The following is a 15,784-nucleotide window of genomic DNA, read 5'->3' on the forward strand; positions in this document are numbered from 1 at the left end:
AAGGTTCGGTGACGCTAGAGTTGTTATGGGAAATAGTATGTGGTTAACGAAGGTTGTTCGGAGTCCCGGATGAGATCCCGGACATCACGAGGAGTTCCGGAATGGTCCAGCGGTGAAGATCGATATATTGGACGAAGGGTATTGGAGTCCGGAAGTGTTCCGGGGGTACCAGGCTATGGCCAGAATGACCGAAAGGTGTTTCGGGAGCCCCGCCAAGTGTTGGAGGGCCTCATGGGCCAAAGGGGAAGGGGAAAACCAGCCCACTAAGGGGTGGTGCGCCCCCCACACCCTTTCCCACGTTACTTGGGGAGGTGGGGCGCCTCCACCTGGCTTGGGAGGCAAGCCTCCACCTTCTTGGCTTGGGGGGCAAGTCTCCCTAGGATTTTCCCAAGGGAGATCCAATCTGCTTGGCCGCCGCCCCTAGGGGAAACCCTAGGGCGCCTCCCCCTCTCCGCTTGCCCCTATATATAGTGGAGGGGTGGGAGGGCAGCCGCACCTTTTCCCTGGCGCAGCCCTCCCTCCTCATACACCTCCTCCTTCTCCTCCGTAGTGCTTAGCGAAGCTCTGCCGGAGAACCACGAGCTCCATTGCCACCATGCCGTCGTGCTGCTGGAGTTCTCCCTCAACTTCTCCTCTCCCCTTGCTGGATCAAGAAGGAGGAGACGTCCCCGGGCTGTACGTGTGTTGAACGCGGAGGCGCCGTCCGTTCGGCGCTAGATCGGATCTTCCGCGATTTGAATCGCTGCGAGTACGACTCCATCAACCGCGTTCTTGTAACACTTCCGCTTAGCGATCTTCAAGGGTATGAAGATGCACTCCCTCTCTCTCGTTGCTAGCATCTCCTAGATTGATCTTGGTGACACGTAGGAGAATTTTGAATTATTGCTACGTTCCCCTACAGTTGGGAGTCCCGGATGAGATCCCGGACGTCACGAGGAGTTCCGGAATGGTCCGGAAGTAAAGATTTATATATGGGAAGTCACCATACGGTCACCGGAAATATTCGGGGGTATACCGGTATTGTACCGGGACCACCGGAGGGGTTCTGGGGGTCCACTGGGAGGGTCCACCTGCCCCGGAGGGCCTTATGGGCTGTAGGTGGAAGGGAACCAGCCCTTAGTGGGCTGGGCGCCAACCCCCCTAGGGCCCATGCGCCTAGGGTTTGGGGGGAACCCTAAAGGGGGCGCCCCCCTTGCTTGGGGGGCAAGCTCCCTCCCCCCTTGGCCGCCGCCCCCCCTCTAGATCTCATCTAGAGGGGTCGGCCCCCTTCTCCCTATAAATAGAGGGGTGAGGGGAGGGTTGCAGTACCACATCCAAGGCGCAGCCCCTCCCCTCCCCAACACCTCTCCTCCTCCGCGTGTGCTTGGCGAAGCCCTGCCGGAGAACTGTCACTCCACCACCACCATGCCGTCGTGCTGCTATTGGAGCCTTCTTCCTCAACCTCTCCCTCCTCCTTGCTGGATCAAGGCGTGGGAGACGTCACCGCTCCGTACGTGTGTTGAACGCGGAGGTGCCGTCCGTTCGGCGCTTGGATCATCGGTGATTTGGATCACGACGAGTACGACTCCATCAACCCCGTTCTCTTGAACGCTTCTGCTCGCGATATACAAGGGTATGTAGATGCACTCCTCCCCTCTCGTTGCTAATAAACTCCATAGATTGATCTTGGTGATGCGTAGAAAATTTTAATTTCTGCTACGATCCCCAACAAGACGTTGGTGGTAAGCAGTATGACTATTATCGTCCACAACTCTTTGTGTTCTACTCATGCATATAACATCTACGCACAGACCTGGCTCTGATGCCACTGTTGGGGAACGCAGTATTTCAAAAAAATTCCTACGTTCACGCAAGATCTATCTAGATTATGCATAGCAACAAGACGGGAGAGTGTGTCCACGTACCCTCGTAGACCGAAAGCGGAAGCATTTAGTAACGCGGTTGATGTAGTCGAACGTCTTCACAATTCAACCAATCCAACTACCGAACGTACGGCACCTCCGTGTTTAGCACACGTTCAGCATGATGACGTCCCTCGAGCTCTTGATCCAGTTGAGGATGAGGGAGACTTCCGTCAGCACGATGGCATGGCGACGGTGATGATGAAGTTACTAGCGCAGGGCTTCGCCTAAGCACTACGACGATATGACTGAGGTGTTAAACTATGGAGGGGGGCACCGCACACGGCTAAGAGAAGACTTGTTGTGCCTTTGGGGTGCCCCCTCCCCCGTATATAAAGGAGGGGAGGAGGAGGCCGGCGGCATAGGAGGGGCGCGCCATAGGGGAGTCCAACTAGGATTCCCAATCCTAGTTGGAGTCCCCTTCCTTCCAAGAGAGGGAGAGAGGGAAGGAGGAGGAAAGGGAGAAGAAAAGAGGGGGGCGCCGCCCCCTCCCTAGTCCAATTCGGACTTGCCATGGGGGGCGCGCGGCCTCCCTTGCGGCCCCCTCTCCTTTCCACTAAGGCCCATGAAGGCCCACTACTTCCCCAGGGGGTTCCGGTAACCTCCCGGTACTCCAAAAAATATCCGAATCATTCCGGAACATTCCGGTGTCCGAATATAACCTTCCAATATATCAATCTTTACCTCTCGAGCATTTCGAGACTCCTCGCATGTCCATGATCTCATCCGGGACTCGGAACAAACTTCGGTCATCAAATCACATAACTCATAATACAAATCGTCATCGAACGTCAAGCGTGCGGACCCTACGGGTTCGACAATTATGTAGACATGACCGAGACACATCTCCGGTCAATAACCAATAGCGGAACCTGGATGCTCATATTGGTTCCTACATATTCTACGAAGATCTTTATCGGTCAAACCACATAACAACATATGTTGTTCCCTTTGTCATCGGTATGTTACTCGCCCGACATTCGATCGTCGGTATCATCATACCTAGTTCAATAACGTTACCGGCAAGTCTCTTTACTCATTCTGTAATGCTTCATCCCGCAACTAACTCATTAGTTACATTGCTTGCAAGGCTTATAGTGATGTGCATTACCGAGAGGGCCCAGAGATACCTCTCCGATACACAGAGTGACAAATCCTATTCTTGATCTATGCCAACCCAACAAACACCTTTAGAGACACCTGTAGAGCATCTTTATAATCACCCAGTTACGTTGTGACGTTTGATAGCACACAAGGTGTTCCTCCGGTATTCGGGAGTTGCATAGTCTCATAGTCAGAGGAACATGTATAAGTCATGAAGAAAGCAATAGCAATAAAACTAAACGATGTTTATGCTAAGCTAACGGATGGGTCTTGTCCATCACATCATTCTCTAATGATGTGATCCCGTTCATCAAATGACAACACATGTCCATGGCTAGGAAACTTAACCATCCTTGATCAACGAGCTAGTCAAGTAGAGGCATACTAGGGACACTCTGTTTGTCTATGTATTCACACATGTACTAAGTTTTCGGTTAATACAATTCTAGCATGAATAATAAACATTTATCATGATATAAGGAAATATAAATAACAACTTTATTATTGCCTCTAGGGCATATTTGCTTCAGCTGCCTCGGCAACCGTTCGACTTGATGAGACTCTGCTGCATGCAGAGAAAAACCATCATTGCGTGTGATCGTGGAGGCCATCGGCTGGCCTTCCTTTGGCTATAAAGGAGGGGAGGGGCAGAGCCCCCCTTGCTCATCTCTGTCTTCTCGCCACCCGCTCCTTCTTCTTCCTTCCTGCCTCGCCATCTTGTCGCAGCACCCATGGCGCCGACGAGGAAGTTCTCCGCTGCCGAGAAGGGGAAGGCCCCCAAGGAGGGGCCCAGCTCGCCGCCGCCCAAGAGAGGGCGAGGTCGCCCCGTAAGCATGACGTGACTCCTGCGGTGGCTCCTGGGGGGCGTGGCGTGCTTCGAGTGGTCGCGGGGGCGCTGTTTCTCGCGACGGGAGCCGCCAGAGGTGAGGAAGCCCCTGTGATGGAGGGACGTGTGACGTGGTCGTCCGGCCTCCTCAGCCGTGCTTCCATTAGGCGGAGGTGCTTCCGGAGTTTGTTGTGTGGTCAGAGAGGCCGACCGGCACCTGGCTCTTGCTCCCTTGCTTCTTCGCGGCGAGCTGCTGGTCGCGGGTCTTGACGGCCTCTGGCTGCAGGCTGACAGCTTCTGTAGCAAGGCTTCATGGGTCGGGGTCGAAGTTTCTGCCGCTGGGAACGTGGCCTTGACCCGCGGCTGGCAGGCGTTTGCCCACGCGCGTGGCCTGGGCGGGAGGTGCACCCTCCACTTTAAGTACGACGGCGTCGCGACCCTCTATGTGAGGGTGTTTGGGGAAGACGGCCATCAAGCAGGGTGCTGCCCCAAAGAGGACGGCGGCGACGATGAGCTTGGCCTTGACGGCATCCGTGACGACGCCGAGGGTGAGCTTTCCCTTGACGACGGCCGCGGCTCGTCCAGCAGCGGCGGCCCCTCCTCCGGTGAGAGCACAAGCAGTGGCGGCTACGACCAGCCGCCACGTCGCTGGGCTCACTTCGAGGGGGTTGGCAGATCGTCTCGTCGCCACGCTCCGTTGAAGTGAGAGAAAGCTCGGGTTGAGCCCGGCCTGGGGGCTGCTGCGGTCGCACGAGCCACTTTGTTTAGCCTTTTCTTTCTCCTGCATTTTGAAAAAAGTAGAAGGCCCCGCTGGGGCGTGTAACGAACAATGGCACTTGTGCCACTATGCTACGCTTATTATTTTGATGTTATGTTGTGGTGTTCATGTTTTGAGTGGGTGCGGTAGGATAACTTAGCTTGATACATTCGCGGTAGTGTTCCACCTTGTGAGGGCGCGCCCTTCAGCATCTGGCGAGGCCCCCTTGCTGCCGACTCAGGAGCCGTTAGCCTCAGGAGACATCATGAAGCTGCAGAATTGTTAGAAAACTTGTTGGGTGTCTTGCTCTTCCTTGCGCGAGCCCTCGGGCATGGGCTAGTCGTGGTTTAGTGCAATGCGTCGTAGTACCCGGGGGGCATGGACTTTAAGAGGGTGCGTAAATCACGAGCTCAATCGAGGGCGCCTCGTGAAGATCAAGGAAGATGAAGCTCTGGGGCGACAGGGCTTTGGCGAGGTGTGCTCGCGGCGTGGGCGAGCCCAACGCACGCACACACCTGCCCAGCCCCCGCACGAGGCGCACGAAGGAGAGTGACGGGCAACTGACGTTCTCCCTGATCCAAAACAAAGAGGCGAGCGGAGCAGAAGGAGAAAAAACCCAACTAGGCAATCGAGAAACGCTAGAACTCCAAATTCCATTAAAAGGTTGCAAACCAACTATAGAAAGCAAGCAAATGAACATCCGCGTCCGGCACCTAGTCTAGTCTTCTCACCAGCGCGGAGCTAAGTGCTGCCACTAGGACGTGGGATGGAGCCCCCGAGGCCCGAGGGCGGCACTCCTAACACTCCGGGGCGTGTACAGGCCCACTCATTATTACGTGAGAGTGTCACGAGCGGAGACCTTCACAGGCACTGGGCCTTGCTTCATGGGTAGGACTTCCGGAGGTGTTGGATGTTCCAGGCGTTCTGGATGGCGATCCAGTCCTGCGTCTCCAGGCGCACGGTGCCAGGCTTGGAGACGCGGGCAATCCTAAACGGTCCTTCCCACATGGGTGAGAGCTTATGCAGCCCCTCCCTAGAGAGTACCTGCCTCAGGACGAGAGCACCCACCTCGAGCATCCTGGAGCGGATGCTGCGGCAGTGGTACCGCCGCAGCGCCTGCTCGTACCTTGCCGCCCGGAGCGAGGCTTGACGGTGGCGTTCCTCCCCCAGCATGAGGTCCATCCCCCGCGTGGCGTCTTGGCGTGCCTCGTCAAACGCCAAGACCTGCGCGGAGCGATGCCTGACCTCGTGTGGGAGAACCGCTTCGGCTCCATAGACGAGGAAGAATGGAGTTTCGCCGGTTGGCTTGGTCGCGGTGGTGCGGATGGACCACAGCACGGACTGGAGCTCGTCCAGCCAACCCCTGCCGCAGGCCTCGATCTTCTTCTTGAAAGTTCTTGGTTTGAGGCCTCTCAGGACCTCCGCGTTTGCGCGCTCGGCTTGGCCGTTGCTCCTGAGGTGTGCTACTGAGGCGTAGCATATCTGTGTTCCAAGGTTAGCATAGTATGTTTTGAAAAGATTTCTAGTGAACTACGAGCCGTTGTCAGTGATGATACGATTTGGGACCCCGAACCGGCTCACGAGGCCCTTGATAAACTTGACTATCGAGCCGGCTGGGATGGTGCAGACAGCCTCCACCTCCGCCCACTTGGTGAACTTGTCGATGGCGACGTAGAGGTAGCGGTAGCCCCCGGGCGCTCTAGGGAATGGCCCCAAGATGTCCAGCCCCTAGACCGCGAATGGCCATGAGAGCGGGATGGTCTGGAGGCCCTGAGCAGGTTGGTGGATTTGCTTGGCGTGGTACTGGTAGGCTTCGCAGGATCTCACCAGCTCAGTGGCATCGTTGAGCACCGTGGGCCAACAGAATCCGCTGCGGAACGCCTTGCCCACGAGGGTGCATGATGACGAGTGATGCCCGCAGTCCCCACCGTGTATGTCAGTCAACAGCTCGCACCCCTGCTCCCTGGAGATGCATCGCAAAGAAACATCGTTTGGCTGTTTTCAGTAGAGCTCACCGTCCTGAATGCAGTAGGCAGTGGCCTGCCGAGCCACGCGTTCCGCATCTTCTTCCTTCCCCGGCAGGGTCCCCTAAAGCAAGTACGCCTTGAACTCTTCGCTCCAGCATCCCTCCCGAGGCTCGAGCGCGAGGAGCAGGCGCGCTCCTGAGGTCGGGCCACATGCGGGGGCTCCCGAGGTTGGTGCTGGGGGAGCTCCTCTTGAGGCAATGTTGGCTCCGCAGCAGTAGGGGATGCTGAAGGCATGAAGAGCCACTCCTCGAAGATGCCGGGCTCCTGAGGCAGGCGCCTAGACGCTCTCTTGGCGATATCGTTGGCTTCCTTGTTCATGCCGCGAGGCACATGCTACAGTTCCAGGCCCAAGAATTGTTTCTCAATTTTGCGTACCTCCGCAAGATATGTGATAACCCACAAGTATATGGGATCAATTGTAGCCTCTTTCTATAAGTAAGAGTGTCGAACCCAACGAGGAGCTAAAGGTAGAACAAATATTCCCTCAAGTTCTATCGACCACCGATACAACTCTACGCACGCTTAACGTTCGCTTTACCTAGAACAAGTATGAAACTAGAAGTATTTTGTAGGTGTTGTTCGATAGGTTTGCAAGATAATAAAGAGCACATAAATAAAATCTAGGGGCTATTTAGATAGAGACAAAACTAAGTTAGTTTTAGTAGAGAGTTTTTGTCAACAAGAAAGTTATTTGTCCCTAGGCAATCGATAACTAGACCGGTAATCATTATTGCAATTTTATTTGAGGGAGAGGCATAAGCTAACATACTTTCTCTTCTTGGATCATATGCACTTATGATTGGAACTCTAGCAAGCATCCGCAACTACTAAAGATCATTAAGGTAAAACCCAACCATAGCATTATAAGGCGTCAAGTCCTCTTTACTCCCATACGCAAACAACCTACTTACTCGGGTCTGTCCTTCTGTCACTCACGCCACCCACCATAAGCAAATCATGAACATATTGCAAACCCTACAGAGGGGATCCCTCACGCTTGCGCGACACGGAGGGCACCATAGGACAGCACCAATAATAAAACATGCAACTCAAACCAATCACGATCATCAATTAACCCATAGGACAAAACGGATCTACTCAAACATCATAGGATAGCCATACATCATTGGGAAATAATATATAGCGTTGAGCACCATGTTTAAGTAGAGATTACAGCGGGTAAAAGAGGGGTTACACCGCTGCATAGAGGGGGGAAGAGTTGGTGATGACGTCGGTGAAGTTGTTGGTGTAGATTGTTGTCGCGATGATGGCCCCGGTGGTGTTCCGGCGCCACCGGGAGAGAGGGGGGAGAGAGCCCCCCTTCTTGTTCTTCTTCCTTGACCTTCCCCCTAGATGGGAGAAGGGTTTCCCCTCTGGTCCTTGGCTTCCATGGTGGCGGAGGGGCGGGAGCCCCTCCGAGATTGGATCTCTCTCTCTCTCTCTCTTTCCTTCTGTTTCTGCGCTCCCTGATTCTGCCCTTTCACCATTTCTTAAATTCCCGGAGATCCTTAACTTCGATTGGGCTGAAATTTGGACATGATTTTTATCCGGATATTGGATTTCTTGCGGCGAAAGAAGGGCACCAACCACCTTACGGAGTGGCCACAAGGGCCCAAGGCGCGCCCTACCCCCTGGGGTGCGCCCCTCACCCTCGTGGGCCCCTTGGGCATCTTCTCGCGTTGATTCCACTTCCCAAAATTCACATATATTCCAAAAAAATCTCCGTAAGTTTTTATCCCGTTTGGACTCCGTTTGATATGGATTTTCTGTGAAACAAAAAAACATGCAACAAACAGGAACTGGCACTGGGCACTGGATCAATATGTTAGTCCCAAAAATAGTATAAAAATTTGCCAAAAGTATGTAAAAGTTGTAGAATATTGGCATGGAACAATCAAAAATTATAGATACGACGGAGACATATCAGGATCCCCAAGCTTAATTCCTGCTCGTCCTCGAGTAGGTAAATGATAAAAAAGATAATTTTTGATGTGGAATGCTACCTAGCATAGTCTTGATCACATAATCTAATCATGGCATGAATATTAAGACACGAGTGATTCAAAGCAATAGTCTATCATTTGACATTAAGACAACAACACGTCAAGCATACTAATAAAGCAATCATGTCTTCTCAAAATAACATGGCCAAAGAAAGTTATCCCTACAAAATCATATAGTCTGGCTATGCTCCATCTTCACCACACAATATATTCAAATCATGCACAACCCCGATGACAAGCCAAGCAATTGTTTCATACTTTTGACGTTCTCAAACCTTTTCAACTTTCACACAATACATGAGCGTGAGCCATGGACATAGCACTATAGGTGGAATAGAATATGATGGTGGAGGTTGTGTGGAGAAGACAAAAAGGAGAAAGTCTCACATCGACGTGGCTAATCAACAGGCTGTGGAGATGCGCATCAATTGATGTCAATGTGAGGAGTAGGGATTGCCATGCAATGGATGCACTAGAGCTATAAGTGTATGAAAGCTCAAATTGAAACTAAGTGGGTGTGCATCCAACTTGCTTGCTCATGAAGACCTAGGGCATTTGAGGAAGCCCATCGTTGGAATATACAAGCCAAGTTCTATAATGAAAATTCCCACTAGTATATGAAAGTGGTAACTCAAGAGACTCTCTATATGAAGAACATGGTGCTACTCTGAAGCACAAGTGTGGTAAAAGGATAGTAACATTGCCCCTTCTCTCTTTTTCTCTCATTTTTTGTTTTGTTTTTTTGGTGGGCTTCTTTGGCCTTTTTTATTTGGGCTTCTTTGGCCTTTTTCATTTTTTTAAGTCCGGAGTCTCATCCCGATGGGGGAATCATAGTCTCCATCATCCTTTCCTCACTAGGGCAATGCTCTAATAATGATGATCATCACACTTTTATTTACTTACAACTCAATATTACAACTCGATATCTAGAACAATATGACTCTATATGAATGCCTCTGGCAGTGTACCAGGATGTGCGATGATCTAGCATAGCAAAGATATCAAAAAACGGACAAGCCATGAAAATATCATGCTAGCTATCTTACGATCATGCAAAGCAATATGACAATGAATGCTCAAGTCATGTATATGATGATGATGGAAGTTGCATGGCAATATATCTCGGAATGGCTATGGAAATGCCATGATAGGTAGGTATGGTGGTTGTTTTGAGGAAGGTATAAGGAGGCTTATGTGTGACAGAGCGTATCATATCACGGGGTTTGGATGCACCGGCGAAGTTTGCACCAACTCTTGAGGTGAGAAAGGGCAATGCACGGTACCGAAGAGGCTAGCAATGATGGAAGGGTGAGAGTGCGTATAATCCATGGACTCAACATTAGTCATAAAGAACTCACATACTTATTGCAAAAGTCTAGAAGCTATCAAAACAAAGAATTAAACTCATGCTCCTAGGGGGATAGATTGGTAGGAAAAGGCCATCGCTCGTCCCCGACCGCCACTCATAAGGAAAACAATCAATCAATAAATCATGCTCCGACTTCGTTACATAACGGTTCACCATATGTGCATGCTACGGGAATCACAGACTTCAACACAAGTATTTCTACAATCCACAATTACCCACTAGCATGACTCTAATATCGCCATCTTTATATCGCAAAACTATTGCAAGGAATCAAACATATCATATTCAGTGATCTACAAGTTTATGTAGGATTTTATGACTAACCATGTGAATGACCAATTCCTGTCATCTCTCTAAATAGATATAAGTGAAGAAAGAGAGTTTAATTCTTTCTACAAAAGATATGCCCACGCTCTAACAAATATAAGTGAAGCAAAAGAGCATTCTACAAATGGCGGTTTTCTATGTGTAGGGAAATAGGCAATCCAAACTTCAAATGATATATGTGATGCACATGAAGCATTCTATAAAGCCATACTCAAAAGATATAAGTGAAGTGCAATGAGCATTCTATAAATCAACCATGGACTATCTCATACCAGCATGGTGCATCAAAGAAAAGTAAAAACTAAATGCAAAAGACGCTCCAAGATTTGCACATATCACATGAACGAAATGAAACCGAAAACATACCGATTCTTGTTGAAGAAAGATGGGATGCCTTCCGGGGTATCCCCAAGCTTAGACGCTTGAGTCTCCTTGAATATTTACTTGGGGTGCCTTGGGCATCCCCAAGCTTGAGCTCTTGCCTCTCCTCCTTCTTCTCACATCGAGACCTCCTCGATCTTTGATCACTTCATCCACACAAAACTCAATAGAAAGTTCGGTAAGATCCGTTAGTATAATAAAGCAAATCACTACTCTAAGTACTGTTGCAAACCAATTCAAATTTTGTTTTTGCATTGTAGCTACTGTAATATAACTTTTCCATGGCTTAATCCACTGATAGAAATCGATGGTTTCATCAAAACAAGCAAAACAATGCATCAAAAACAGAATCTGTCTTAAACAGGACAGTCTGTAGTAATATGAACATTCACCATACCTCTGGTACTCCAAAAAATTTAAAACAATTTAGGAAAAATAAAAAATTTGTATAGAAAGACAGTGCAAAAAGTTTCAGAACCGTTTTACGTTCCAGTAAAAAATGTAAAATCACGCACTACAACCAAAGTTTCTGTTTTGCACCGCACAAACCAACCAGCAATCTAAACATCCTAAAGGCAAACCTTGGCACATTATTTTTATAATACAATGGAATTTTACAAGGGGATAATTATTTTGTTGAAAAGTTTCTGTAATTAAGATTCACAAAGTTTCCGTGAGCATGAAGAAAGTTCAAGGAGCTCCCCCACTTCAACAATGCTTGTCTCTCTCACTTCTACTTTCCTTTTTGAAAAGTTTTGGGTTACCCTCTTTATTTTGTTGTTTTTAAAATTTATAAAAGCACTCAACAGAAATAAATGACTCTCTAAAACTTCTGGATTGTCTCCCTGGCAGCGCTTTCTTTAAATCCATTAAGCTAGGCATAAAGTGCTCAAGTAACGAATCCACCCGGATCCCAAGGTATATCAAAGCCAATTTTAGTTAACAATGATTTGGCATTTAGTAGTGAGCACAAAGAAACATATATCATGCAATGACGAAGTCTAACTCTCTTCCTATGCATCATCATGTCATACAAGAACAATTCATGAACATCAAGTAAAGGCCAATACATAGCATAAGCAGTTTCTTGCAATTCTATCGTGTTGGAGACATAAAGAGTCGGAGATGTAGTTCCTCTCTCATAATAATTGCAAGTAGGAGCAGCAAGCACATGCATATTATATTCATCAAAATCATCATGTGCAACGGTAAAAGGCAACCCATCAATATAATCCTTAACAAGAGCAAACTCCTCCGATATAGTGTAGTTTGGAGAATTCAAAAAGATAATAGGACTATCATGCGTGGGTGCAATAGAAACAATTTCATTCTTAACATAAGGAACTATAGCAAGTTCATCTCCATAAGCATCATTCATATTGTCATCATGGCCACAAGCATAGCAAACATCAAGTTCGTCAAAAAGTGATATTTCAAAAGAATCAACGGGATCATAGCAATTATCATGGCATTCATCCTTCGGTAAGCATGAAGGGAAATTAAATAATGTATGAGTTGAAGAGTTACTCTCATTAGAAGGTAGGAATGGGTAGCTAATCCGTTCTTCCTCCTTTTGTTCTTCACTCTCCTTATCATCTTTTTCATCCAATGAGCTCACGGTTTCATAAATTTCTTCTTCCATAGACTCCTGCAAAATATTAGTCTCTTCTAAGACAGCGGAGACTTTCTCAATAAATTCATCAATATCATAATTGTATTTATAATTCTCATAGCAATATTTAAGGATAGCTAAATTTTCAGGTCTATAAACTAAATCATCAAAATCTTCAAACTCTTTAAACAAAGATTCAATTTCATAAGCACCCATAAAAGCAACGAATTCTTCTATTTGTTCCACATCATAGTAATCATATATACCATTAGCATAAGAAGCTAAGGTTTCATTACCATTAAATTTGCATGAAAAGGGAAGATGTGGAGCATTCATCCTAGAGCAACAAGTATAATCATATCTAGAGCATAGATCCCAAGCATACCACTTCAATATATGAATTTGATCCCATAAAAATTTCCCTTTATGAGTCAAGTGATAATCCTAAAGTATTCACGTTGATCCAACGTTATTCCCATTATATAGTTGAATGGGGTGTTCTCGGGATTATCGAAGTAGTGCATAATATCTTTCACATAACTAGCATCGAGGGTTTTAGGAGGTTCCCCATCTCCATGAGTAGCAAGTACCACTATTTTTTTGGTGTTTTGTGTTCCATATCCATAACTAAAGATAGAGAACAACTTAGAACAGGAAATAAAAACTACTTAGTGTAAAGCAAACAAGCACACACGAGAATATTCACCCCACGCTATAACTCCCCGGCAACGGCGCCAGAAAAAGGTTTTGATAACCCACAAGTGTAGGGGATCAATTGTAGCCTCTTTTGATAAGTAAGAGTGTCGAACCCAACGAGAAGCTAAAGGTAGAACAAATATTCCCTCAAGTTGTATCGACCACCGATACAACTCTACGCACGCTTAACGTTTGCTTTACCTAAAACAAGTATGAAACTAGAAGTACTTTGTAGGTGTTGTTGGATAGGTTTGCAAGATAATAAAGAGCACATAAATAAAATCTAGGGGCTGTTTAGATAAAGACACAACTAAGTTAGTTTTAGTAGAGAGTTTTTGTCAACAAGAAAGTTATTTGTCCCTAGGCAACCGATAACTAGACCGGTAATCATTATTGCAATTTTATTTGAGGGAGAGGCATAAGCTAACATACTTTCTCTTCTTGGATCATATGCAGTTATGATTGGAACTCTAGCAAGCATCCACAACTACTAAAGATCATTAAGGTAAAACCCAACCATAGCATTATAAGGCATCAAGTCCTCTTTACTCCCATACGCAAACAACCTACTTACTCGGGTCTGTGCTTCTGTCACTCACGCCACCCACCATAAGCAAATCATGAACATGTTGCAAACCCTACAGCGGGGATCCCTCATGCTTGCGCGACACGGAGGGCACCATAGGACAGCACCAATAATAAAACATGCAACTCAAACCAATCACGATCATCAATTAAGCCATAGCACAAAACGGATCTAGTCAAACATCATAGGATAGCCATACATCATTGGGAAATAATATATAGCGTTGAGCACCATGTTTAAGTAGAGATTACAGCGGGTAAAAGAGGGGTTACACCACTGCATAGAGGGGGGAAGAGTTGGTGATGACGGCGGTGAAGTTGTTGGTGTAGATTGTTGTCGCGATGGTGGCCCCGGCGGCGTTCCGGTGCCACCGGGAGAGAGGGGGGAGAGAGCCCCCCTTCTTCTTCTTCCTTGACCTTCCCCCTAGATGGGAGAAGGGTTCCCCTCTGGTCCTTGGCTTCCATGGCGGCGGAGGGGCGGGAGCCCCTCCGATATTGGATCTCTCTCTCTGTTTCCTTCTGTTTCTGCGCTCCCTGATTCTGCCCTTTCACCATTTCTTAAATTCCCGGAGATCCGTAACTCCGATTGGGCTGAAATTTGGACACGATTTTTATCCGGATATTGGCTTTCTTGCGGCGAAAGAAGGGCACCAACCGCCTTACGGAGTGGCCACGAGGGCCCAGGGCGCGCCCCTCACCCTCGTGGGCCCCTCAGGCATCGTCTCGTGTTGATTCCACTTCCCAAAATTCACATATATTCCAAACAAAATCTTCGTAAGTTTTTATCCCGTTTGGACTCCGTTTGATATGGATTTTCTGTGAAACAAAAAACATGCAACAAACAAGAACTGGCACTGGGCACTGGATCAATATGTTAGTCCCAAAAATAGTATAGAAAGTTGTCAAAAGTATGTAAAAGTTGTAGAATATTGGCATGGAACAATCAAAAATTATAGATACGATGGAGAAATATCAATATGCCTCCATGTGCTCGTCCTTTGGCTCATATACTTATTTGGAGAAGTTGACGAGGAGCTGGGAGTCGCCCTTGATGGTGAGGCGCTTCACCCCCAAGGCTGCCGCAGCCTTGAGACTGGCGATCAAGCCTTCGTACTCCGTGATGTTGTTGGAGACCTTCTTGCCCTGCTGAAAGCAGAGCTGCACGGCGTAGTAGAGCTTTTCCTGGGTGGGTGAGATGAGCACGGCTCCAGCCCCCACGCCCTGGCGCGCGAAGGCGCCGTCGAAGTACATGACCCAGCCGTCCGGTGCCTCGCTTCCTGATGAGAGAGGTCGGTCCTCGCCTGCTTTGGGACTGGGGACGTCTGTCCATTCCGCCACAAAGTCGGCGAGCGCTGCACCCTTGATGACCATGGTGGTGCTGAACTCCAACTGGAACGCCTGCAATTCAATGTTCCATTCTGCGGCTCTCCCCGCGGCATTGGGGCTCCTGAGCATTCTCTCCAATGGGTAAGCCGAGACGACTTTGATGGGGTGGCCTTGGAAGTAGTGGCGCAGCTTGCGGGAGGCGACGAGGAGTGTGAGCAACAGCTTTTGCGGCATTGGGTAGCACGCCCGCGCGTCGCGCAGTACCGTGCTGACGAAGTAGACCGGGTGATCAACGAGAGCAGAAGTGTTGGTGAGGTCTTGTACCTCCTGAGGCTGGGGGGGCTCAGGAGCTTGGCCATTGGTCGGGGCAGTCGGGTCCCTAGGAGCGCTGTCCTGAGGAGCTCGGTCAGGAGCGCCGTCCTGAAGCTGTGCCATCTTGATCGGGTGCTCGGTGTCGCGTGGTAGGCCCTTGGCGTGGTGCTCCTCTCAGACAGCCACCAGCGCTGCGCTGGCAGAGTGAGGCATGGCACCCAGGTAAAGCACCAGGGGCTCGAGAGGACGCGGCGCCACCATCACTGGTGGGCTGGTGAGGTATCTCTTGAGGTCTTGAAATGCCGCGTCAGCCTCTGGAGTCCACTCGAACGGCCCCTTCTTCTTCTTCATCAGCTTGAAGAATGGGAGGGCGCACTCCCCCAACTTGGAGATGAAGCGCCCCAGCGAGGTCACATAGCCTGCCAGCTTTTGCATTTCCTTAAAGGTCTGTGGCGGGCTCATCCTTTCTATTGCCTTGACCTTTTCTGGGTTTGCCTCGATTCCCCTGTGCGACACCAGAAAGCCCAACAGCTTGCCGGAGGGGATGCCAAACACACA

Source organism: Aegilops tauschii, chromosome 7, assembly GCF_002575655.3.
Source record: "Aegilops tauschii subsp. strangulata cultivar AL8/78 chromosome 7, Aet v6.0, whole genome shotgun sequence".
Taxonomy (NCBI): Eukaryota; Viridiplantae; Streptophyta; class Magnoliopsida; order Poales; family Poaceae; genus Aegilops; species Aegilops tauschii.